We start from the raw sequence: 23,975 nt of genomic DNA, 5'->3' as shown, positions 1-23,975 counted from the left end.
ATTAAGAGGTGTTTGTCCATGCAGCCCTTGGACAGGCCATCCTTAGAAGAGATTTTCTGTGATCCTTGGGTGCAGGGTGTTCCTCTGCTCTAGAAGATGGGAGAGATCCACGTGCACAGTTCGATCCAGGGGCCTGGCAGGTAACAGCTCCACACATCTCTTGGCACTCAGTAGCAAAGCCGACCAGACAGGTTTTGTCCTGCCTGTAGCTCTGAGCAGGGGTCAGCAGGAGGGAACACAGCTCATGGGCTGGAGCTGAGCTGGAGACCTGGTGTGGCAAGCACTGGTGGCCAACATCCCCCTGGTTTTGCCTGCCATGGTTCATGGATGGCTGGGGCCCTGGGCAGAGCCCTGACAGCCTGGTCTGGCCCAGGGAAGGAGAAGGAGCCCCTGGAGAAGCTGTCCCAGGTGGGGCTGCTGCTGCTGGGGACAGTGAGGACATCAAGGATGACAACCTCTTGCTCCACCTGACCACCGGCAGGCTGAAGATGGTGGACTTTGATTCTGAAACCTCCTCCAAAGCCAGGCTCCACAGGGAGTTTGCAGATGAGTCCACACACTGGGGGATGCTCCCAGATTTGGGCATTGCACAGCCTGGCCAGGAACCAAAGGTTCCCCCTTTGCTGGGGCAGATGCAGCTGATCCTTCAGTCGGCTGCCAGGCTGCTTTTGGCAGGGCTGGGGGCATGGGCTGGGGTGGGTACGAAATGGGAGTGGGCTCCTGGCCCTGCCAACAGCCCCCAGCACCCACCGTGCCCCGGGCTGGGGCTGGGCTGGGGCAGCCAGCCCCACACAAACAAACCCCCATGGTGGGAGCAGAGGTGGGACTCCAGACCCTGTGCAGGGGCTGCTTTGCTTTGCAGGCAAGGAAGGGCTTGGGCTGCTCCACTGCCCTTGTTTGCTTTGGGATCACCATGGGGGCAGTGCAGGGGAAGGGAGAAAGCCTGGGATTCCCTCCCCCATGGTGGGTTTTTCCCTAGCATGCAGGGGTTGGGCCTTCCTTAAGGCCCTGACAGAGGTAAGATCTTTGACCTTTTTTCTTGTTCCCCTTTTTGTCTGTAACCTATTTTCCATAATTTGATATTTGTTTTTCTAGAGGAAGTGTTCCAGGTGGGGCCCAGTCTGGATCAGGACGTGCTTGGGAGCAGCTGTGGCGTGGATGGGCCGTGCCCTTGGAGAAGGCTGAGGGCATCGTTTGGGACCAGCTTTTCTTCCAGCAGGGGATGGCGTGAGGTGGGTCCTGTCCGCTGGGGATGGTGGGATCAGAGCTCTGGGGAGATGGCAGCGAGCACAGGAGCGTCCTGCTCTGGGCAGCTGCTGAGGGCTGGAGGTGCCGTGGCTGGCTGCAGGCTGGGCACATGTCCTGCCCTTCTGCTCTGCTCCCAAAGGCAGCAGTGATGGGCAGCTCTGGGCACAGCTCTGGCACGGCCAGCATGGCCTGGGCACCGCGGGTGGCTGGGACAAGGGGACAGGAGCCTTCAGCTGACGGGGCTTTCTGGTTTCTCTCCTTGCAGCCGGGCTCTGCGGGTGCTGAGGCTGCTCTGGGCTCTGCCAGGGCCCTGCTGGAGCTCAGCACGGGGCTGCAATCAGCCAAAGGAGAAATGGGGTGCCCTGCAGCACAGACTGGCTTGAGCATTTTAGCAATACAGCTCAAGAAAACATGCAGCCACCCAAAAAATAAACTTGTTCAATAACTTCTGAAATGAAATCAATCTGGGATGACCCCAAATGACTTTTTGCAGCTTGCTCAAGCAGTAGCTCAGCCCTTCTCTGAACTGTTCTCTCTTCTCCCTGCCTTTTACATCCCAACTGCTTCCTCTTTTCCCGCAGTGAGTTCCCAGCCTATTCCAGTCTCCATCACACTGTTCCCTTCCTTGGTGCCCCTCGCCATGAGGAAGGCCAAGCCCCAGGCTAAGGGACTCATCCTGTCACTGGCTGAGGAGCAGCAATGTCTCAGAGGTCTGGTGGGATTTTAGTGTCATTCAGAGCTGCTCTCCAGCCCCCAGCTCTCCTCACTGCTGAGTTCCCGCTCCTTTTTCCTTGTCCTTGCAGCAGGATGAGCTCTGTGAATCCCCTGGAGCCTCCCCACTCTTTCCAGCCCACGCACCCACCTCAGTTAGGCTGAAGCTGCAGCTTCTCTGTCTCCTCTGGCACACCAGTGCAGTCCCCTGTGCGGGGAGCCCCAGCCCCAGAGCACAGCACTCAGCAGTGCAGTTGGGGCTGGAGCAGCTGCCCTGCAGCCCTGCCTTGGCTCTTTGTGGCAGGGAATGCTCCCTGTTTGCAGCTGTCCCTGCAGGATGGCCCCAGGGCAGAGCCCAGCCGGGCTCCCACTGCAGCCCCTGAAGCTTGGGGCAGACAGTGGTCCCAGAGCTGAGGTTCACGGGGAGCTCCCGGAGCTGTGCCTCGCACTCTGTTGCCGTGTCACCGCGCAGGCTGGCTTGTACGGGGTGAATGTACCAGCCCTGCTTTGACTGACAGGGGCCGGGCCCATCACATCTCTCCCAAGGCTGCAGGCATTGCCCAGGCCAGAATCTGAAGGGGCGCAGAGATCAGAGCAGTGAAATCATCCGGACTGGGTTTTCAAAGGCCCTTTAGAGGGAAGGGCTTGAGAAAAAATGTGCTCTGTTTGCCACACAAACATAAGGGTGAGTGGTCTCTTTGGCTCCAACACACTTTCCTCCCCGAGCCAACGTTACCTTCTCCCTCACACGTCCCCCTCGTGCCTTCCCACTGCCTTGTCCTGTCAGGGCTCCCACAGCCCCTCATCCCTTTGTGGCCCCGTCTCCTCAGGTTCTCCCCAGCCCGGCCAACCTGCCCGGCAGCAGTGCCGCAGCCCCACAGGAGCTCCAGAGGAGCCCCACCAAGAGGCACCTGGCAGCCCTCAGCAATCCAGCCAGCAACACACGGGCAGGAGGACACGGATGGCGCTTCCTGCCTGGGACAGGGCTTGTGGCCATCTCCAGGCACCGCTCTCACAGTGATCCCCACAGCTCCAGCCCCTGCCCATCTGCTCTGTGGGCAGCACAGAGGCTTCAGCAGAACCACCAAAGGCCAAGGGGCTTGTGGCCATTTTCCCTGCAACCCTGCATGCCTGGGCAGCTTGCTGAGCCCAGGAACCATTTTCTCCCTCTTCCCCTAGGCCCTGCAGAGCCTGGGTAGCAAAAGAAAGATCCTGGGAGTCTGTCTATAGCAACACATCCTATATTTCTACGCTAAAGAAAAACAAAAAATATAGAAAAGAACAATCTTAAAGAAACAAAACAGTCCTGCTGGCTTGGGTGGCCCTGCAGACAGAGCCTCTGGAATCAGCTCTCTGCAGAGCTCCAGCAGCGCAGCCAGCCGAGCCCCGACAGACGAGGCCGTCTCCTCCATGCCCTGCAGAGCCGATCACGCAGGTTGTCAAAGGTGGAATATGGAGCTCTCTCTGCTTCCTGGAGAATGTACGATGTTTGAACTGCCAGGCTTGCGACGGCAACACTGATATCATTTTCCAAGCCTTCAAGGGCTGAAAGAGAGAGGAACAGAGCCATGGTCAGTTCCCACATCTGACGGGACCCGAGGGAACTCTGTGCCAGGGCCATCCCAGCCGGCTCTGGCCGTGGCCAGCAGGGAGCAGGGACCAGCTGGATCAGCCCAAAGCTGCTGGCCACGAATCCCCCAGGTGCCCTGAAAGCTCTGTGTGCTCTGCCCACGCCAGTCCTGGTCCGCACAGGGAGCAGAGCCCTCCGCAGCCGGGGCAGGGCTCGCAGCTCCCCCGGCAGCCCCCGCTGGCAGCCCGCTGCCCTCGCTCACCCTCAGAGAGGAGCTGGAGCTCTTCCTTCCTCCCCCTCAGGTGCCGCCCGGCCGTCCCTGGGAACACAGAGCCTGTCAGGCCCAGGGCACAGCTCCCTGCCAGCGGCGCCGCCAGCCCTGTGCCCACACGCCCTCCTGGCCCAGCTCGTGGCTCACCCATGAACCTGACGGCCGCCTCTCGCAGGGGCTCCTGTGGGCTCTGCAGGTAGGGCAGGGCCTGGCGCAGGTGCTCGGCCACGCTGCTGCTGTCCTCTGCCAGCTGGAGAGAGCGACAGGAGGGAAGGGTTGGCCCCGCAGCCCCCCGGGCCGGGGCTCCATGGGCACCCGGCTGGGGCCGCAGGAGCCTGGAGCAGAGCCCGCGCGGCCTCGGGCTGCAGCAGCGGGCAGGGGCACAGCTGCCAGCCCGCACACCGAGCACCGCGCTCAGGGGCTGCTCCAGGCTGGGGCTGCGGCTTCCCGGCCCTCCTTACCAGGATCTCAATGAACTTCCACAGTTTCTCCTTCTTTACAGATTTTTCAAGATCTCTCCTGTTCAGGAATTTGGCCACACAAAGGAGAGTTTCCTGAGAAGCCTGGAGAGCAGTAGAGACACGGAAATCGCCCTACAGCCCAGGATCAGCATCCCTGTGCCAGGGCCAGGAGGAGGATCCAGCCTACTAGGTGCCAGGGTAGGAGGCAGCCAAGCCCTCTCCCAGCGGGACAGCAGCAGCCCGCGAGTCCTCACCTCTGCCACACTCTGATTCTCATCATGGCAGTGGAAGAAGAGTGGGAGCAGGCTGTGACACACTTGTGTCATCAGGAGCTTTTTTCCTTCCTCTTCTACAGTAGACAGCAAGGTTCGAAATACAAACATGGAGATCCACTGCACATGCCTGTCATCCTGTGTAACAGGAAGGAAACAAGACCTTGGCATCAGCTGATTCTGGCCCACGTTGGTGCAGGCCTGCATCTCCACAGGGCACCAAGTGTCTGGGCAGCAGCCAGTGGCCGTGGCTGAGGGCACAGAGCCTTACGTGTTCAAAGAGTGGCAGGAGCACCTTAGCCAGCTGCAGGGTGATGAGGCTGGGTATTGGGGCGTCATTATCCAGGAACAAATCACTAACTAGAACAATGGCCATCCTGACCACATCACTATCATTTTCCTGCAGGAGCTCCCCGAGGCTTTCGGTCAGGCTCCATATTCTTTTGGCCTGTGCGGAGCAAAGGTGTGTGAAAGGCCACCCTTCTGCCACAGGGCCCAGAGGCCAAAGGCCTGTCCCGCAGCCCTCGGGCAGCTGAAGTGGGAGGCAGGAGAGCTGGGAGTGGCTGCCCCAGTGCCTGAAGCCCAGCCAAGTTCCAGCGACTGCGTTCCCCAGCCCCACGCTGCCTGCACGGCTTCAGCTGCTGCCCCTCCTTACCAGCGAGGGATTATCCCTGAGCAAGAGGAGGGCCCTCAGAACCTGGCGGCGCATCTCTGTGCACTCACTCAGCAAGTGCCTCGACAAGAGATCCATGATGCTGTCACTGCATGCGCTCAAGTCCAGGCAATGCAGGACCTGAAAGGCACAGGGCAGTGACAGGGGACCCGGCCGGCAGGAGCCCAGAACCGCACAGGGCGGGGACCAGGCAGCAGCACAGGGCGTGGGCACCGTCCCAGGCAGCTGCGGCTACGAGAGGGCAGAGAGCTGGGAGGCAGTGCCGGCCTTCAGACTCACCCCCACAAGGAATGCCAGGGCAGGGAAGTTCCAGTATGGCATCTCTTTGCGGAGCAACTGAAGGAGACAGTCTGAGATGCTTTTACACAAATCGATGGATTCATTGTGTATCTCCCTGGAAGGCGGAAAATGGCACTAAGATGTGGCAGCAGCTCTCTGGCCTCAGAGAGAAACAGACAACCTTCCCAGGCATCGCCTGAGAAAGTCTGAGAAGATCAGAGGAAAGAATGAAAAAACATTCTTATCTTAACATGCTGCACCTGGTATTGTGAACATCTGAATATGTTACGGAGATTTGTCTACCTAAGCGTGATTTTTTAATTAACTAATGGTGATAATGTTTAGACTTGAAAACCCATTAAATCAATCTATATCATAACTATCTATAAGAACACTGGGTTTCTTAATAATAATTATTATTGATCGGACCTCTGAAATATATGGAGTCAGCGATAATGATTACCCAGCTGGGGGCCTGCTCCTATGACACTAAGACCCTGAGCCAGGGGGGGAAGCCCCTCCCAGGACAGACTGATGCAGTTCTTGTCTTTACCCCCCACCCTGCAGGGGGACCTGGGCCCTTTGAGATGTGGCTGCTACTGGGCACCCTCCTCTCCCATCCTTTCCCAGTCTGCTTGGCCGTCCCTCGTGCCTCTGGCCCACAGCCACAGGGACTGAGTGGGATACCCCAGACACAGAGCACAAATGCCGGGAGCAATGGGGAGAAGGGGGTCTCACCTGGCCAGCAGACCCACGGCATAAATGTGGGTGTCAGCACAGAGCAGCGTGTCCCAGCCACGCTTGCGTTCCATTGACAACACCACATCCTCATAGTGCAGTCGGCACAGCAGGGACTTCAGGGTCCTCACTGCAAACCTGAGTGCAGAGCAAAGCCCGGGTCACACTGGGAGCACTGGTTCCTGCCCTGGCCATGTGGCAGGTACAGAAGGACTGGGATAGAGCACCTGCTGGGGCTGGTGGCAAGGCCGTGTTCTTCCTGGCATCCCTTCCAGAAGGTACCAACCGCCTCTGGCATCTCTTTGGTGCTGGAGAACACTTGGAAGAGCAGATGCACAAATAACTGCGGGAAATGCTCATCCACTATATCTGGGACACAGCGCTCCTGGAGGATCTTCCATATTACCACAGTTGCCTGCAAAGGACAAAGCCCCCCAGTACAGCGCTCAGTGCCGAGGTGTTCGTGTGACAGGGCCCGAGCGTGGCAGGGAGAGGCCCAGAGAGACACAGGGGGAGCAGCGGGCCTGGTGGCCCTGCAGCTGTCCCTAGGCCAGCTTTCAGGCCCTGAGGCAAGGAGATGCAGTGGGGGAAGGAGGATGGAGAGCTGCTGGACAGGTGACCTTGGGGCCAGCAAAGGCCACTGGCAGAAACTCACAGCCAGGACAAAGACACCCGTTTTGTCCCCATCGGAGGTGCACGTGCTGTGCTCTGGCCAGCTCCCCAGCACATCCAGGAGTATCTGCTGTGCCAGCTCTGCAGTCCAGGGCGTGCACATGATGGTCTTCCACATGGCCATGGCAGCTCTGTGGGGTTAGAGATCTGTCTCAGGGGATCTCAGACACAGCACCGTGGCCTGGGCATCTCTAGGGGCCCGGGTTGACCGACGGCTCTGCCTTTGCTCACTGCCCCTCTCCAGCAGCAGCCAGGCAGCCCAGCCCTGTGGGGACAGGCCCCTGTGGGGCAGCGAGGGAGCATGGCAGCAGGCTCGGGGGCTGACATGCCAGGGCTGGGAAAGGGAGCAGCCAGAGGGCCCTGGGACTCTCTGTGGGTCAGACACCTGGCACAGGCTGTACAGGGCGATGGGTTGGGGTGAGCCCTGAGCCCTCTGGGCAGGTGGGCCCCATACCTGTCACAGGATGGGGCCACACGCAGGAGTGTCATTACAGCGTCATTTGGCTGCGCTTCTGTGAGATACAGCAGGGCGTTGTCCAGCCTGTGCTCTGCAGAATCATTGGCCATGAGCCACTGGTGGATGTACTTCACCATGGCAGGCACCTGGAGAAGGCACAGGGAGACTTGGGAAGCTGCCAGAGGGAGCAGTGTTCCCAGTGTCCCCAGAGAAGTGCTTCCCTTCCCACCACACTGCGATGGCCTCAAAGGCTCACAGGGCCCAGCACTGTGGCTTGGGAAGCCGTGTGACTCATGGGGGAATTGAAGCCTGGCCACAGCTGCCTACTTGCTCTGCTCTGGAAACACCCCTCTGCACAAGCAAATCCAGCAGGGCGGCACTGGTCTCATGTCCGAGGAGCTCTGAGTAGGCTCTGAGCCCAGGGCCCATGGCGCCGGTCTCTTCCTGCCGAATTCTCTTGATGAATTTGCAAACGAGCTGTAGGAGAAGGGCAAGAAGCCACGGAGTGCTGCAGGCGTGCTGCTGGGCTGAGCAGTGCCAGCAGGCCCAGCCCAGGTGGGGATGGCTGCAGGTACCTGCGCTGTTCTGCGGAAGCGGCCACGGGTGCGTTCCTGCTCTCGTGTGCGCTGCACGGCTGCACCTGGCAAAGAGCGAGCGCAGCCCGAGCTGAGGGGCTGCGGGAGAAGCCGGAGAACACAGCCCAGCCCTGCGCTGCCCAGGCAGGGACAGCCCCGCGACGGCCCAGGGCACGGAGCACGGCTGTGGGGTGTCTGCCCGGCCCCTATTCCATCCAGTCCATGGGCATGGCCCCAGGGGATGTGATGGCATGGCATGGCATGGCATGGCATGGCATGGCATGGCATGGCATGGCATGGCATGGCATGGCATGGGGCCAAGCTGGCTGCAGGCACCAGCCCTGTGGCCCAGCTCTGCCACTCACCCTTCTGCCGTGGCTGGAACTGCTCCAGCTCTTCAGGCTGCTCTGCTGGGGCAGATCCAGGGCCTTCTTTCTCCTCCTTCCCCCAGGCCAGCTTGGGCCCGCTCGCAGGTCTGTGCTCTACGACACTGCCTGGATTCATGGCTGCTTGCAGAAGGTGAAAAGGAAAAGGTCCGAGTCAGCAAGTGCTGCAGTCGTGCCTTGAGGGCACCTGCAAGAGTGAAGTCTTGGCAAGGCTACAGGACAGCAAGTCCTGCACTCTGGTCCTGGGGGCTCCAGCCACAAGGACAGGAGACTCCTGTCAAGGGCAGTGAAAAGCAAATGCCACAGTCTGCCCTCGAGGGCAGCTGCAGAAGAGATGCCTCGGGAAGGCCAGGGGTCACCAAGTGCTCTGGTCTGGCCACGAGCTCACCTGCAGGAGTAATACCTTGGGAAAGCTCTGGGTCAGCCAGGAACGAGTGGCTGTGCGAGGGCTCCTCACAGCACTGCTCTCTCGCGTCCTCTCTCGTCGTGTGCACCGAGCACTGTGGAGTGTAACTGTAACTTGTAACTGCCAACACCTCTGCCACAGCGTGTCACCAAGGGCCCTTGGAATCCCTGTCACGTTCCATTCCACGGTGACCATGCTGCACCGTGTCACCAAGGGCCCTTGGAATCCCTGTCCCGTTCCATTCCATGGTGACCATGCTGCACCGTGTCACCAAGGGCCCTTGGAATCCCTGTCCCGTTCCATTCCACGGTGACCATGCTGCACCCTGTCACCAAGGGCCCTTGCACTCACTGCCACCTGCCCTGGGGCCACCCCCAGCCCCCCAGAGTGTCCCAGGGTGGAAGGAATGCCTTGGCCCAGGTGTGTCAGACAGCCCAACAGGATCTTTAGGAAGGGCTCAGCCCATCAGCAAACGCTGCCCTGCTCTGCGGGCTCAGAGCAGCAGGAGCCCCCGGAGCTGCTGACGCAGCCGCGGCGGGAAGGGCACGGGGCCTCCACAGAAGCTGGCACGGCCTCCTCGGGACACGTCCCACATGGTGGCCATCCTGAGCACGGCCATGGGACACAGACCAGGAACGTGTGGGCCAGGGCAGGAATGCTGCTCTGAGCCCTGGGGCCCGGGCAGTGCTGACAGCAGCAGGTGAGGCACAGTCCCCGGCCAAGCAGAGTTCCCCCGAGCCCTGGCAGCACCGGTGCCCATCTCCTGCCCAGAAACCTGTGCCCCAAAAGGGCTTCTCTGCCAGAGGGCAGCCAAAGCTGGTGTGCACTGGGGGCTGTGCTCCGTCCTACAGGGGCTGTTGGTAGCAGCACCTGCAGCATCTGGGGGCAACATTTGGTGCATGTCAGATGTTGGTGCTCCTTCCCAGAATGATTTTTTCATGGAAGGGATTAGCAGCAGCACAGAAACACCAACAACTACTGAACTTCACAGGACAAAGAGACTCCACCAAAACACTGCCATGTTTCCTTGTGCTTTTGCATCTTTCTTGCACTCTGAAAGAAAAAGAATTGGCCCAAGCCCTGCTATTCAAATCTCCAGCTGCTGTGTGTCTGCCTGTGGCAGCTCCCTGCAAACACAACTGGCTGCCTGCTCAGCTGGGCAATGGACAGCCACAAACAGGGAGGGCCCTGGTGAGCATCTCTTTGGTCTTGTGGGGCAGCGAGGGCACAGGAGACAAAGACTGCTCCTCCCAAGTTCATGGGGCAACAGAGAGATTTTATTTCCCAAGCCCCCCTTACACAGGGCATTTGAAAGACCAGGCCTGGAAGCTCTCATTGGTTTGAGCTCCATGCCCCTTCAGGTTCTGGCCCGTGAGGTGCCTGCAGTTTTGGGAGATATTGGATTGGTCAAGACCCCTGTCAATCATGGTAACACCTCACCCTCCTTTTCTTTATAAAATTCTGTTTATTGTTCTCTGTCACCCATCTGCAAGGGCCCTTTGCAAACATGGTGACAGAGGACAGCGTGCATCTAATTTACACTGGAGCTGCAGCATTCCCCTCCAGTAACTGTTAGGGGAGAACTCAGGCCACAGGCATAATGCTTCTTGGTTACAAATTGAACTTATCTCTAAAAGCAGAAAGCTATTTAACCCTGAGCCCATTTAACACTTAGAGAAAAACCCAATTTTAAAAAACAACCTTTAAGCACTTGATCCCTTGGGGAAAAACCAAACTTCCAGAAAACAATCTGTAAACAGAAAAACTGTTTGCAAACTTGAGAAATAATTTGTAAACAAATCAAATCCATCTATGAACTGTCCATGAGGCAGGTGATCATTTGTAATGCTGTCTGTGGTTTCCAGTGTCCATATTTTAGGCAGCTGTATTGTACTGTTGTAGGATTTATTGTAAAACATGAGAACAGACTCAGAGGGGAGGAGGGTGTACCCTCAATCCAACCCCTTTCCCCTTTTTTCTTTGTATAAAAATAATAATAGGAACAGAACATGGACTTTGAATACTATTAACTTATGCAACGTTTCATCCACATTTACTGAAAATATTTGTTTTATCAGCCAGGTTCAGGGCGAAGAACTTGATTGGGAGATGTTTTGATCAGGGCAAGGAACTTGGTTGGGAGACATTTTCTGTATTTATATTTTATCTAGTGCAAACCATATACTTTTTTCCCTTTGTTAGAAGTTAGAAATTTTTTATTGACTTTAATAGCTGACTTTTCACTTTTAAAATGATGACAAGTGGCAGAATGTCAGTGAAAATCTCTGCAACTGCAATTTGCTTATGATAAATCGATGTTCTATGTGTACCTCAGTGGATATTCTTTGAATCATACCAGTTTATCTTAAAGCAATGCAAGAATTATTACTCGAATATTAAGAAAAGACATGTTAATGCACATACTAGGACTTCTTTAGGACAATGATTTACTAAAATATGAATATCAATCTAATATCGATATCCAACTGAGATGGACAAAAACTCTCTACGGGTTTAAAGTTAGAAAGTGTATGTTTATTGAGACAGCCAGGCAGTACCTGGGATAATTCCCTAATGCACACTGCAAAAATCACAGGTATTACAAAGCTTTTATATTTACAGAAGTCTTGAATACACAAAATATGAATGCATATTCATATCCCTGTCACTTCCTCTGATCCGCTTCACATGCTAATTGGCAAAAAGGCAATTAAGCATCTGTAGTTCTGTTCCCTGAAATGAGTCAGGGGTCCTTTTTGGGGAGGGGTCTCCAAAATGAGGAAGTAAAATAAGTCTTCCTCGTTCTGACCTTTCTGCCTTTCCCGTGCACACGTGACAAATGAATCCTTGCCGTTTTCCTGTGCTTAATGGATTCCTAAAGTATGGGAAGTCTGCAACTGTTTTTGTGTCCCTGAAATCTGTTGATCACATTCTGTTTCACATGATAAGCACAGCTACCCAAGCATAAAGCTGGCAAGCAATGAGTTAATAGATCCTGGATATCTTATCTAAGATCCAGCTACTGTTAACTATGAACAAAGCCCATTTATCTACTTCCGATAAGTCAGCAACATCTAATTTAACTACCATCTTAACTTTCCTAAAATTGTTAATTCTTCAAAATTAATGTCTCACCGGGATTGGGGACAGGGAATGGGAATGGGGACAGGGAATGGGAATGGGGACAGGGAATGGGGCATGGGAATGGAGACAGGGACTGGGAGTGGTGACAGAGACAGGGAATGGGGACAGGGACCAGGAATGGGGACAGGGAACAGGACTGGGACAGGGACAGGGACAGGGACAGGGACAGGGACAGGGACAGGGAATATGGTACAAGGATCAAGAATGGGGCCAGGATTGGGATGGGAGCAGGATGGGAATGGGACAGGGGGGACACGGGAACAGGCAGGGGCAAGTGGAGTATGGAAGGGGAGTAAGGAGTTGGGCAGCCGCTGCAGGTGGACGAGGCGTTGGGATGGGGGCACATGGGGACAGTTCCAGGGCAGGAGGTCCTTGACCAGCTGCCCAGAACCTCCACCAGGGTCTCCCAGGGCAACTGGAGCCGCTCAGCCTGGGGTGCCCAAAGCCCTGAGCAACTCCCAGGTCCCTCCCAGGAACCCCCAAGTCCCTCAAACCCAGCATCCCCCACATCCCCTGCAAGACCCCCCCATGTCCCCATCCTTGTCTTAGCTCAACATCTTTATTTTTACCTGCTTTTAAGAGTTTTGAAAGGGCAAAGAGAAATGAAAAGAAAATCCAGGCCACGGGGAGCCAGGAGGATGTGGAGCCCCCCAGCTGGGTGTCTTCCCAACATGGATCAGCAGCACCACGGGTCACCAGGGCTCTGCCCACCGGGGCTCACTGGGGATCATCCAGCACGGATCCTCCCGTGGGGGATGGAGCTGGAGCAGCGCACGGAGCTCTTCCCACACTGGGGTACTCGCAGGGCTGCACTTCATGGTGCCTCTGCTGGTTTGGGGTCAAGGCTGAGCTGTGTGATGAGCTCTTCCCACACCTGGGACACTTGTGGGGCCTGGGACATCACCAGGAGCGGGGCTGGGATGTGTCCTGGTGCCTGGGACATCATCAGGAGCGGGGCTGGGATGTGTCCTGGAGCCTTGGACATCATCAGGAGTGGGGCTGGGATGTGTCCTGGTGCCTGGGATATCACCAGGATCAGGGCTGGGATGTGCCCTGGTGCCTGGGACATCACCAGGAGCGGGGCTGGGATGTGCCCTGGTGCCTGGGACATCACCAGGAGCGGGGCTGGCTCTGATGCTCTCCGGTGCCTGGGACATGACAAGGGGCGGTGCTGGCTGGGGTTTGTTTGGTGCCTGTGCAATCCCAAGGGCAGTGTCACAGTGGGGCAGCTCTCAGTGTCCCCAGCAGGTCACAGTGTCCAGGGCAGCCCGTGCCAGCGGTCACTGCGCACACGGGGCAGGCTGGGCTGGACAGGGGACGGGGCAGAAACGCTGCCCCGGGACTGGGGTCTCCCCCTGCCTCTGGGGCCCAGCCCCTGCTGGGAGCGCCTTGGGCAGGGCACGGGGCTGCTGCTGGGCCAGGGGGACAGGCCGTGCCCCCTGTCCCCTGCTGCTGGGCCAGGGGTGTTATGGACAAATTCAATTGGGGAGGCTAATTATAGATAAATCAATTAACAAGAATTTATTAAGCAAGCGGTATTAAGCAAAAGAACAGCGCTGGGTGGCCAGGAAGCCTCTGCTCTGCCACGGAGCACCATCCCCCTTTGACCTTTTTGGTTTTATAATCCCTTTCTTTTTCGGTTGACGTATTTTCTCTCTATGCACTCTGCGCTGGTGCAATTGGTTCCTGGGGGGGGTCTTTTTTTCTGCCCTTGGTGGTCATAGGAATGAAGGCTCCTCATCTTCATTGCAGATTGTCCTTGGCCTAAAACTAAACTTGTATATAATTAGTTGCACAGTCTTCTATGCTGGTTGCATTCCCTACTCAGTTCAAATTCTGATCTCCTTTAATGCTCATTTTGATGAACAAAGACCTTTTTATTTATTACAACACCCCCTTTTTCTCTTTACCAATTTGTTCATTAAAACGCTTTAACTCTTGGTAGCTTAAGAACAGGGTTTCATCTACTTCTAAGTCCCTGGGCAATGTTTCCTACCTATCTCTAATAAGTGTTAGATGAGCTGCCTCTAATCTTCCTTTTACAATGTCTATGATTTTATTAAAAATGTAAGGTCTGAAAGTTAAACTTAGTAACAACAATACAATGGGACCTGCAATCCCCCTCATACAGATTTTCTCCTTGAGTGCCATACCCCAGAGTTTTGCACCCCTCAGGGTACCATGAGACATTTAAAAATTGATCTGGATGGGTGACAGCCAAGGCGGTTGCTATGGTTTCACAGCCCCAATACCCACACAGATATTCCCCAGGATAATGACAATATCTCCTCCCAGGATTGGAACTAGGACACCAATAGGTAGCCTGGAGTTCAGGTTTACTCCATCCCCACATAGAGTTTACCAAGTCTTTGTTAGTAACAAAAAACTGGGAGCTACAGTGGTGGCATTATCCTTAACAACTTTCCCTTGGTCTGTTTTGGTCAGAGTCCAATTAAATGGCTGGTGTGCATAGTCCCTTTGTACAGGCCAGGTACAACATATAACTAATATGCACAGAATTTGCCAGCAAGGGTGGAGTCCAAACTGCCCCAGGGTTTGATTATCATTATCTCCCCATTCCCAGTGTTTGTTTTGACATGTTATTGCCGGGCTCACCTTTAACCTTGGGAGATCAGTATCCTTGAGGCAGTTCTTGAAATACTTTGAATTGTCCCAGTCTGAGGGCTCTTTCCTCCACCGCTTCTCATCCCTCTGCCTCGCTCGCCGACTCGGTTGCTCCGAGCCGCCAGGTGCACCATCTTCTCGGAGCAAGGATATTCTTCAGGAGGACCCTTACTCTGTTTTTGTTGCCTCTTTTTGAATGATTCCCAGCTTTTATCCTTCACTTGTGGTGAGTCACACTGAATCCCAGGTAAAGTTTTCCAGCAATTCCCTTTGATAATTTGAACAATTAGGGGAATTGATTCAATGGAGTGGAAACAACAATTTTCGGGTCTAGCCCCCTTAGTAAACACCTCCCACCACTCTTGGGATTCCCTTGGTAGGGTCCCGTTCTCTTCTCCAATCGTTAGGCCTGACTCTGTCAGTTCTCTTTCTAACTGATAACACCTTTACAAATACCCCTAGGAGGAGTGCCTCTGTAACTATGGACCCACCACCGTTCCTGCAAATTTTACAAATATAGCATACAAAAGGGTAACAATCACAATCCTTCTTTGTACAATATACTCTAAAATCATTAGTTATAGGATATCCATAGTCCAATATCTCACTCTACCAGCTGGTTCGTACAATTCTTACTGAGTCCATTCAGTCCATTTAAATGTGACCTTAAGGTGCCCGGGCTGGCTGGTTATTCTCCAGGGCTCTTCGGCAGCAGCAGGAATCGCTCCCTTTATTCGGCTCGCATGGGTCCACCCCTCCTCGGCAGTTCTGACTGCAGTTTCTGTAGTGAGTAAAACAACATAGGAGGCTTCCCAATTTGGGGTCAGTGAGGTTTCTTTCTAGGTTTTTTATTAACACCTTATCACCTGGATTTATATTATGGATTGCTAGCTCTAAAGGAGGTTTTTGCACTAATAACTCAGCTCTTCTAAGCCCTTCCCAAGCTTTCATAAGTTGCATGACAGATTGGTTAATTTGTTGATTACTCATTTCAGGGTGATCTATAGGAGAATCCATGTCATAAGGCATCCCATAAAGCATTTCAAATGGAGAAATTCCAATATCAGTTCTGGGCTGAGTTCTTATATTTAACAAGGCTAAAGGTAAACATTTTACCCAAGATAACTGTGTTTTATACATCGATTTAGTTAGTTGTTTCTTAATTTTCCCATTTACACTTTCCACTTTACCCAAGCTTTGTGGATGCCAGGGAGTATGATATTGCCACTTTGTTCCTAGCGTTGTAACTACTTCTTTAATTATTTTGGAGGCAAAGTGTGGCCCTCTGTCTGAGTCTATTACTTCTGCTAGTTCATAGCGGGGGATTATCTCTTCTAATAGTATTTTTACTACTGTTTGTGTAGTTGCCCTGGAGGTAAGGAATGTCTCTACAAAGTGAGTCAAGTGATCTATTATCACCAATAAGTGTTTATACCTTCCTACTTTAGGCAAATCAGTAAAATTGATTTGAATGTGGGAAAATGGTCTATGTGCCAATTCCCGCCTCCCCCCATTTCCCACACCACTCAGGATTTCTCACACCTGGGTCTACTCCTGGGTCAGGGGTCTCTTCAGCCCCTCTAGAAATCTCAGCCCTCATTCTAGAGAGACTGCAGACTGTAGAGAGAAAGCTTACCAGATTAAACACCAGGAAGATGGTCTCTTTAACAGTCAGGGGAGACGGAACATTCTCTAATAGGGAGCTAAGAGATTCAGAGGAGAAGAAGGAAAACAATGGCTGAAAAGCCTCATCCCCTGCTTCCCCTCTAACAAACTGGCTGCACAACCATGACCATGAGCCATGCATTCCTGGAACAGACTTCAGCACCTTCATAAACTCCCTGCAAGCCATGACACCCAAGCCCAGCCTGATGGGTATTCTGGTCAGTGCTCTTCTACTCCAAAAACTACGTATTTGGGACAATACTGGAGCTATTCCTGGATAAAAAAATAAACCTAGGGACCATAGAGGGATTAAGATCTCAAAAAACCCTAGGGACCAGAGACACATGCAAGCCTTCACCCCAAGAGACACTATGAATTCAAACAACATAACCAGTAATTGCTCCATACCAACACAAAGTAATTGGAACCAAAATATGATTACAACAGGGTTTTTTTCCACTCTCTCAAGCCACAAGTTTTGCAGAAAAATACTTGTTCTAGTTTAGGGCAAATTTTAGATAAAACCTCTGAAAGGAGCCTGCAGAAAACAAACCCCCACAGCCCATCCCCACCCACCTGGTTCGGGAAGAATTTTCTCGGACAGAAATTGAAAAGAACCTGTTTATTTAACAAACAAAACCCTTCCCAGCACTAAAAAAATGAACAACATCAGATGACAACAAAACTCTTTCACCACTCTGCAGAGATGACAAATCCAGAAAGTCTCTCCTGGGGGTGGTCGCCTGGGTCTGGGCACTGGGGATTGCTCTGGGCACTGGGGATGGCTGCTGCAGATCACAGAGCGCAGGCTCCCGGTGCTCCTCGGTGTTTCCCTGGTCCCAGTCCAGAGCAGGTTGGATGGTATTCAGGAAAGGGAAAGGGAAAAGAAACAGTCCAGGGAAAGAATTGGACTGCTTAGCTAAACTAATTTAAAAAGCAAAGGCAAAAGCAAAAGCAAGCAAAAAAGCAAAGCAAAGCAAGCAAAAGCCAGCAAGCAAAGCAAAGCAAGCCAGCCAGCACTGGCCTCTTCTAGACAGCAGAGCATGGGGGGAGGTGAGCCGGCTGATAACAAGGCAAAACAAACCTTCACTTTCTGAGTCAGTTCTGAAAGCACAGAACAGAATATCAAACATAAACAGAACACACGATTGGAGATACAAACACCATAACGTCACCCTTGGATATTCTACCCCTTATCTCCATATCTTCAACATCATGTAAAAACTCCATCAAGTAAAAACTTCAATCTTTCACTTACTCATACACATTTCCTTCCATCTCATTTACTCAAACTTTTGACATTTACACATTTCCTTCTACTTCACTTGCTCAAACCTTTGACACTTACACATTTCCTTCTGTCTGTGTCTGTGTGTTTTCATGTACAGACACTGGCAGTAACATCCAGCAAACATTGATATTTGCACGAGTCTCACCCCACAGTCAGATCCTCCTGAGGTACACATCGTGTTGCTCCATCTCTCTGCATTATCCACCATGTACAGCCTGGTCCCTGAGCAAAGACAATCCCACAAATGGGTTTTTCTTACTTGAGGCAGAATTGATCCACACTGATTTCCCTAACAAACCTCTGGCATGTGCCACTGGGACTTTATCTCCATCTACTATATTCAGGGGCTCAGACTGGGCAGGACCTGCTCGATTGGTGGAACCTCGGCTGTTAACTAACCAGGTGGCCTTTGCTAAATGCTGCTCCCAATTTTTGAAAGATCCCCCACCCAATGCTTTTAAGGTGATTTTTAACAGTCCATTGTGCCTCTCCACTTTGCCTGCAGCTGGTGCATGGTAGGGGATGTGGTACACCCACTCAATGCCATGTTCCCTAGCCCAGGTGTTGATAAGGCTGTTCTTGAAATGAGTCCCATGGTCTGACTCAATCCTGTCAGGGGTACCATGCCTCCAAAGGACCTGCTTTTCAAGGCCCAGGATGGTGTTATGGGCTGTAGCATGAGACACAGGAAAGGCTAGGCTTCCAACCTTCCAGTGGTGGCTTCTACCATTGTGAGCACGTAGCGCTTGCCTTGGCGTGTCTGGGGCAGTGTGATGTAGTCAATCTGCCAGGCCTCCCCATAGCTGTACTTGGACCCCTGCCCACCATACCAGAGGGGCTTCACCCGCTTGGCCTGTGATGGCAGCACACGTCTCACAGTCATGGATCACATGATGGTGATGGAACACTGTCCATGGTTAGATCCATCCCTCGGTCTCATGCCCACTTGTAGGTGGCATCTCTGCCCTGATGGCCTGAGGCATCATGGGCCCATCGTGCCAGGAACAACTCCCCCTTGTGTTCCCAATCCAGGTCTATCTTTGATACCCCTATCTTTGCAGCCAGATCTACCTGCTGATTGTTTTGCTGCTCTTCATTAGCTCTACTTCTGGGGACATGGGCATCTACATGGCGAACCTTCACAGGTAGCTTCTCTACCCAGGTAGCGATATCTTTCCTCTCTTCAGTAGCCCAAATAGGTTTTCCTCTACACTGCCAGTTAGCCTCTTTCCACCTCTCCAGCCACCCTCATAGAGCATTGTCTACCATCCATGAATCAGTGTAGAGGTAGAGCTTTGGCCACTTCTCCCTTTCTGCAATGTCTAGGGCCAGTTGAATGGCTTTGAGTTCAGCAAGCTGGCTTGATCCACCTTCTTCTTCAGTGGCCTCTGCAACCCATTGTGTGGGACTCCATACAGCTGCTTTCCACTTCCGATTCATCCCTACGATGCGACAAGAACTGTCAGTGAATAGAGCCTAATGTGGTTCCTCTGCTGGCAGTTGGTTGTATGGTGGAGCTTCTTCAGCCTGTGTCACTGGTTGTTCTTCTTCCTCTGTGACACCAAAACTTTCACCTTCGGGCCAATTTGTAATTATTTCCAAAATCCCAGGGCGATTCAGTTTACCAATATGGGCACGCTGCATGATGAGGGCAATCCACTTGCTCCATGGAGGTCTGGTGGCATGGTGGGTGGAGGGAACCTTTGCTTTGAACATCCACCCCAGCACCGGCAGTCCGGGTGCCAGAAGGAGTTGTGCTTCCGTGCCAATCACCTCTGAGGTGGCCTGGACTCCTTCATAGGCAGCCAAGATTTCCTTCTCTGTTGGGGTGTAGTTGGCTTCAGACCCTCTGTAGCTCCAACTCCAAAATCCCAGTGGTCAGCCTCGAGTCTCCCCAGGCACCTTCTGCCAAAGGCTCCAGGACAACCCATGGTTCCCGGCTGCAGAGTAGAGCACATTCTTGACCTCTGGTCCTGTCCTAACTGGGCCAAGGGCTACAGCATGAGCGATCTCCTGCTTGATCTGGGTGAATGTTTGTTGCTGCTCAGGGCCCCAATGGAAATCATTCTTCTTGCGGGTAACCAGGTAGAGAGGGCTCACAATCTGGCTATACTCGGGAATGTGCATTCTCCAGAAACCTATGGCACCTAAGAAAGCTTGTGTCTCCTTCTTGTTGGTTGGTGGGGACATAGCTGTGATCTTGTTGATGACATCTGTAGGAATCTGACCCCATCCATCTTGCCACTTCACTCCCAGGAACTGGATCTCTCAAGCAGGTCCCTTCACTTTACTCTTCTTGATGGCAAAACCAGCTTCCAGGAGGATTCGGATGATTTTCTCTCCTTTCTCGAACACTTCTGCTGCTGTGTTCCCCCACACAATGATATCATCAATATATTGTAGATGTTCTGGAGCCTCACCCTTTTCTAGTGCAGTCTGGATCAGTCCATGGCAGATGGTGGGGCTGTGTTTCCACCCCTGGGGCAGTCGGTTCCAGGTGTACTGCACGCCCCTCCAGGTGAAAGCAAACTGAGGCCTGCATTCTGCTGCCAGAGGAGTGGAGAAAAATGCATTGGCAATATCAATGGTGGCATACCACTTTGCTGCCTTGGACTCCAGCTCGTACTGGAGTTCCAGCATGTCTGGTACAGCAGCGCTCAGAGGTGGAGTCACTTCATTCAATGCATGGTAGTCCACTGTCAATCTCCATTCTCCTTCAGATTTGCGCACAGGCCAGATGGGGCTGTTGAAGGGTGAGTGGGTTTTGCTGACCACCCCTTGGCTCTCCAGCTCTCGGATCATCTTATGGATGGGAACCACAGCATCTCGAGTTGTTCTGTACTGTCAACGATGCACTGTTGAAGTGGCAATTGGTACCTTTTGTTCTTCTCCCTTCAAAAGTCCTACTGTAGTTGGATTCTCAGACAGTCCAGGCAAGGTGTTCAATTTCTGGATGCCCTCTGTCACTACAGCTGCTATCCCAAATGCCCACCTGAGTCCCTTTGGGTCTTTAAAATACCCCCTTTGAAGGTAATCTATGCTTAAAATACATGGGGCCTCTGGGCCAGACACAATAGGGTGTTTCTTCCACTCCTTTCCTGCCAGACTTACATCAGCTTCCAGCAAGGTAAAGTCCTGTGATCCCCCTGTCACACCGGCGATAGAGACAGATTCTGCCCCTATGTGTCTTGATGGAATTAACGTGCATTGGGCACCAGTATCGACCAAAGCCTTATATCTTTGTGGCTCCGATGTGCCAGGCCATTGAATCCCCACAGTCCAGAAAACACGGTTTTCCCTCACCTCTACCTGGCTAGAGGCAGGGCCCCTCTAAGCCTGGCTATCCTTCTTGCCTTGGGCGTATGTCTTAGAGGTTCCTTCAAGGGGATCGGACATGTCATCATCATCATCATGCCTGGCAGTTTGGCTACGGGCAACTGGAGCTGCTCTCCATTTGGTGGCACTTCTCTCTGGGTCTTGCCTTCCTTCAATTCATGCACCCGTTGTGCCAGAGCAGCAGCAGATTTTCTGTCCCATCTCCTCATGTTTTCTCTGCAGTCATGCAGGAAGAACCACAGCTCAGCTCGTGGGGTGTACCTTCTCTCACCATCTGAGGAACATCTACATTGCATACCAGAACCTCTGATCTGTACTGCTGAAATTTGGAAAAGGTCCTCCTTAATCTCCTCCCTGAGTCTCTTATGATTCTCCTCTTATCTTCTAATTTCTGCAGACATGTTTCCACTGCTGCAATTCTGGCATGGGTTGGGCCATGTACAGCATCTGCATATGCTCGGAGTTTCCTTGCCATGTCGAGAAAGGTCTCATCCCTCTCCTCCTGCTTCATTATTGCTAAAGCAGAAGCGTATTCATGTGGCCCAAGCCGTACAAGTTTTTGCCACATCACAGATGTACATGGTGCCAAGCCTGGATTCCTAGTTGTTATTTCATCTGAGAAGATAATCTCTGCCACTGCCATTTCTCTCAGACGTTGGATCCCGTGTTCTATAGTCTCCCACTGGGTCTGCTGCATATAAAGATCATCTGCACACAGGTATCTTTGTGCTACACTTTCCAGAACCCGTGCCCAGAGGCTGTGAGGGTGAGCCCCCCTCATCATTCCTTGATCAATGACAGGATCATGTGACAGGGATCCCAAATGTCTCGCTTCAGTGCCATCCAGAATTGTAGCCTCGCCTGCAGCATCCCAAAGACGGACCAACCAACTAATTACTGACCCCGTGGCTCTCCCAGTCCATCCCAGTCTCTCCCAGTGCCTCCCGGCTGTCCATCTCAGCCTGGCGTGGCGCTGCCGCCTCTCAGCCAATCAGAGCGCGAGTCTCTGATGACTCATCAGTTGCCAGGCAGATCCGCAGCGCCGCGTGCCCCGCACTGGACTCGGCCTCCCAGTGCCGCGCGCTTCATTCCCAGTTCCTCCCAGTGCCGCCCCAGTCCCTCCCACTCCTTCCCAGCCCATTCCCAGTTCCTCCCAGTGCCGCCCCAGTCCTTCCCACTCCTTCCCAGCCCATTCCCAGTTCCTCCCAGTGCTGCCCCAGTCCCTCCCACTCCTTCCCAGCCCATTCCCAGTTCCTCCCAGTGCCGCCCCAGTCCTTCCCACTCCTTCCCAGCCCATTCCCAGTTTCTCCCAGTGCCGCCCCAGTCCCTCCCACTCCTTCCCAGCCCATTCCCAATTCCTCCCCAGTTCACTCCGAGATCTCCACCCTCTCTGCCAGTGCCCCCCATCCCCTCCCCTCTCTCTGAGTATCATCCCAGTCTTGCCCAGTTCATTCCCAGTCCCTCCCAGTCCATTCCCATTCTGCCCCATGGACACACCACCCCTCCTCTCTCTCTCCCAGTTCCCCCAGCTGATCCCAGTGTGTCCCTGCTCTCTCCCAGTGACCCCCAGCGTGTCCATCTCGCTGGTGCCCTCGAGCTCCCAGTCCGGCCCCGCCGGCCGGTGTGCTCCTTGGTGGATTTCTATCCTGCCCATGTCCAGCTGAGGTGGTTCCAGGGCCAGCAGGAGCTCTCTGTGGTGGCCACTGATGTGGTCCCCAACGGGGACTGAACCCACCAGCTCCTGGTGCTGCTGGAAACCCTGACCCGGGCCGGGCTCACCTCCACCTGCCAGGTGGAGCACGTTAGCCTGGAGCACTCCCTGAGCTGGAACTGTGGTACAGGGGAGGAATTCGGGGTGCTGGGACAGCAACTGGGATGTGCTGGGAGCAACTGGGAAAGAGTTGGAGAGAGCCTGGTTTAAACTGGGAAAGGAGGTTGGGGTTTGGAAGGGCTAAGAAGGTGTTTGAAGGATACTGGGGAGGGTGGGATGAGGTTCTGGGGGTCCTGGTGGACACTGGGAGAGAGTTTGGTTGTGCTGGGTGTGACTGGGAGTGATGTGAATGAGCCTGGAGGAGCTGGAAGGAGATTGGGGATGGAAAAGCAGAGATTGGGATGAGGCTGGTTGTGCTGGGAAGAGACTGGGAGGGGTCTGGGGGAACCCTGGTGGGGCTGAGAAGGGACTGGGAGAGAGTTTGGGGGTCCTGGGGCAGTGGGGGGGTGACTGGAAGGAGGCTGTGGGATCCTGAGAGGGACAGGAGGGGCTTTGGTGGGTCCTGGGGAGGTCAGGAAGGGATCAAGAGGGAGGTTTCAGGGGATCCTGAGTGGGCTGGAAGCGACCAGGAGGGTGCTTGAAGGGGCTTGGATACCTGTGAGAGTTTTTGGGGGGTCCTGACCCCTGCGGACGCCCCAGAGATGCTGCCGGATGCTGCCACAGCAAGATGCTGTCAGGAACTGGAGACTCCGAGTTCGGCTTTGTCTTCCTGGCTCTGGTGCTCAGCTTCTACCTGTGCAGGAAAGTCAGGGGTGTCCCGGGGGTCGTGTCCTCCCTCCCCCAGTGTGTGGGTGCTCCCCTGGGGCCCCCAGTCAGGTGTCACCCCCTTTTCTCTGCCCACAGAGCTCCTGAGCCGCCGGCGGCCGCAGCCACTCCCTGTGGTCTTCGGCCCGGCCGGGACCCCCGCTCCATCCCCACGCTGATTTTGGGGGGGTCGAGTGTCCCCCCAGCCCTGCTGTCACTCTGACCCTGCCCGCCTGCTCCCAGTGTTCCCAGTAAAGCTTCCCAGTTAAACCCAGCCCAGTTCATGGGGGCACTGGGGAGGGACTTGGGGGGACCCCACGGCGGGGCCGGCACTGGGCAGGGAGGGCGGGTCCAGGTGGGGAACACTGCCTGCTGCGGGTCTGCCCGGCAACTGGTGAGTCATCAGCCCCGCTCGCTCTCATTGGCTGACTCTTCTCCACCGCGTTCTCTCATTGGCTGAGGAGAGGCCCGGCAGTGCAGAGAAGGAACGGGAGAGATCCCGCCCCGAGCACCGGCACGGGGACAACAGACCCAGCCTGGGCACAGGGAGGGAATTTATTACCAACCAAACCACGGCAGCACCAGGAGAAGGGAAAGAAATCCCTCCAGCACCTTCCCCCACCCAACGGGGATCACCCACAACAGGGTTATCCACCATGGAGAGACAGGGACATCCGAGT

The 23,975-nt window shown here is 54.2% G+C and overlaps 1 protein-coding gene across 1 annotated transcript in view; it reads right to left on the bottom strand.

Annotated features, from left to right (window-relative positions):
• LOC144246558 (uncharacterized) overlaps positions 1–23,975 on the bottom strand; it is a 215,167-nt gene that overhangs the window by 184,182 nt on the left and 7,010 nt on the right. The window lies entirely within an intron of this gene.

The sequence above is a fragment of the Lonchura striata genome, chromosome 35 (genome assembly GCF_050655825.1).
Source record: "Lonchura striata isolate lonStrDom1 chromosome 35, ASM5065582v1, whole genome shotgun sequence".
Classification (NCBI taxonomy): Eukaryota; Metazoa; Chordata; class Aves; order Passeriformes; family Estrildidae; genus Lonchura; species Lonchura striata.
Note: the sequence above shows the minus strand (reverse complement) of the source record. Positions and strands in the feature narration are given on the sequence as shown.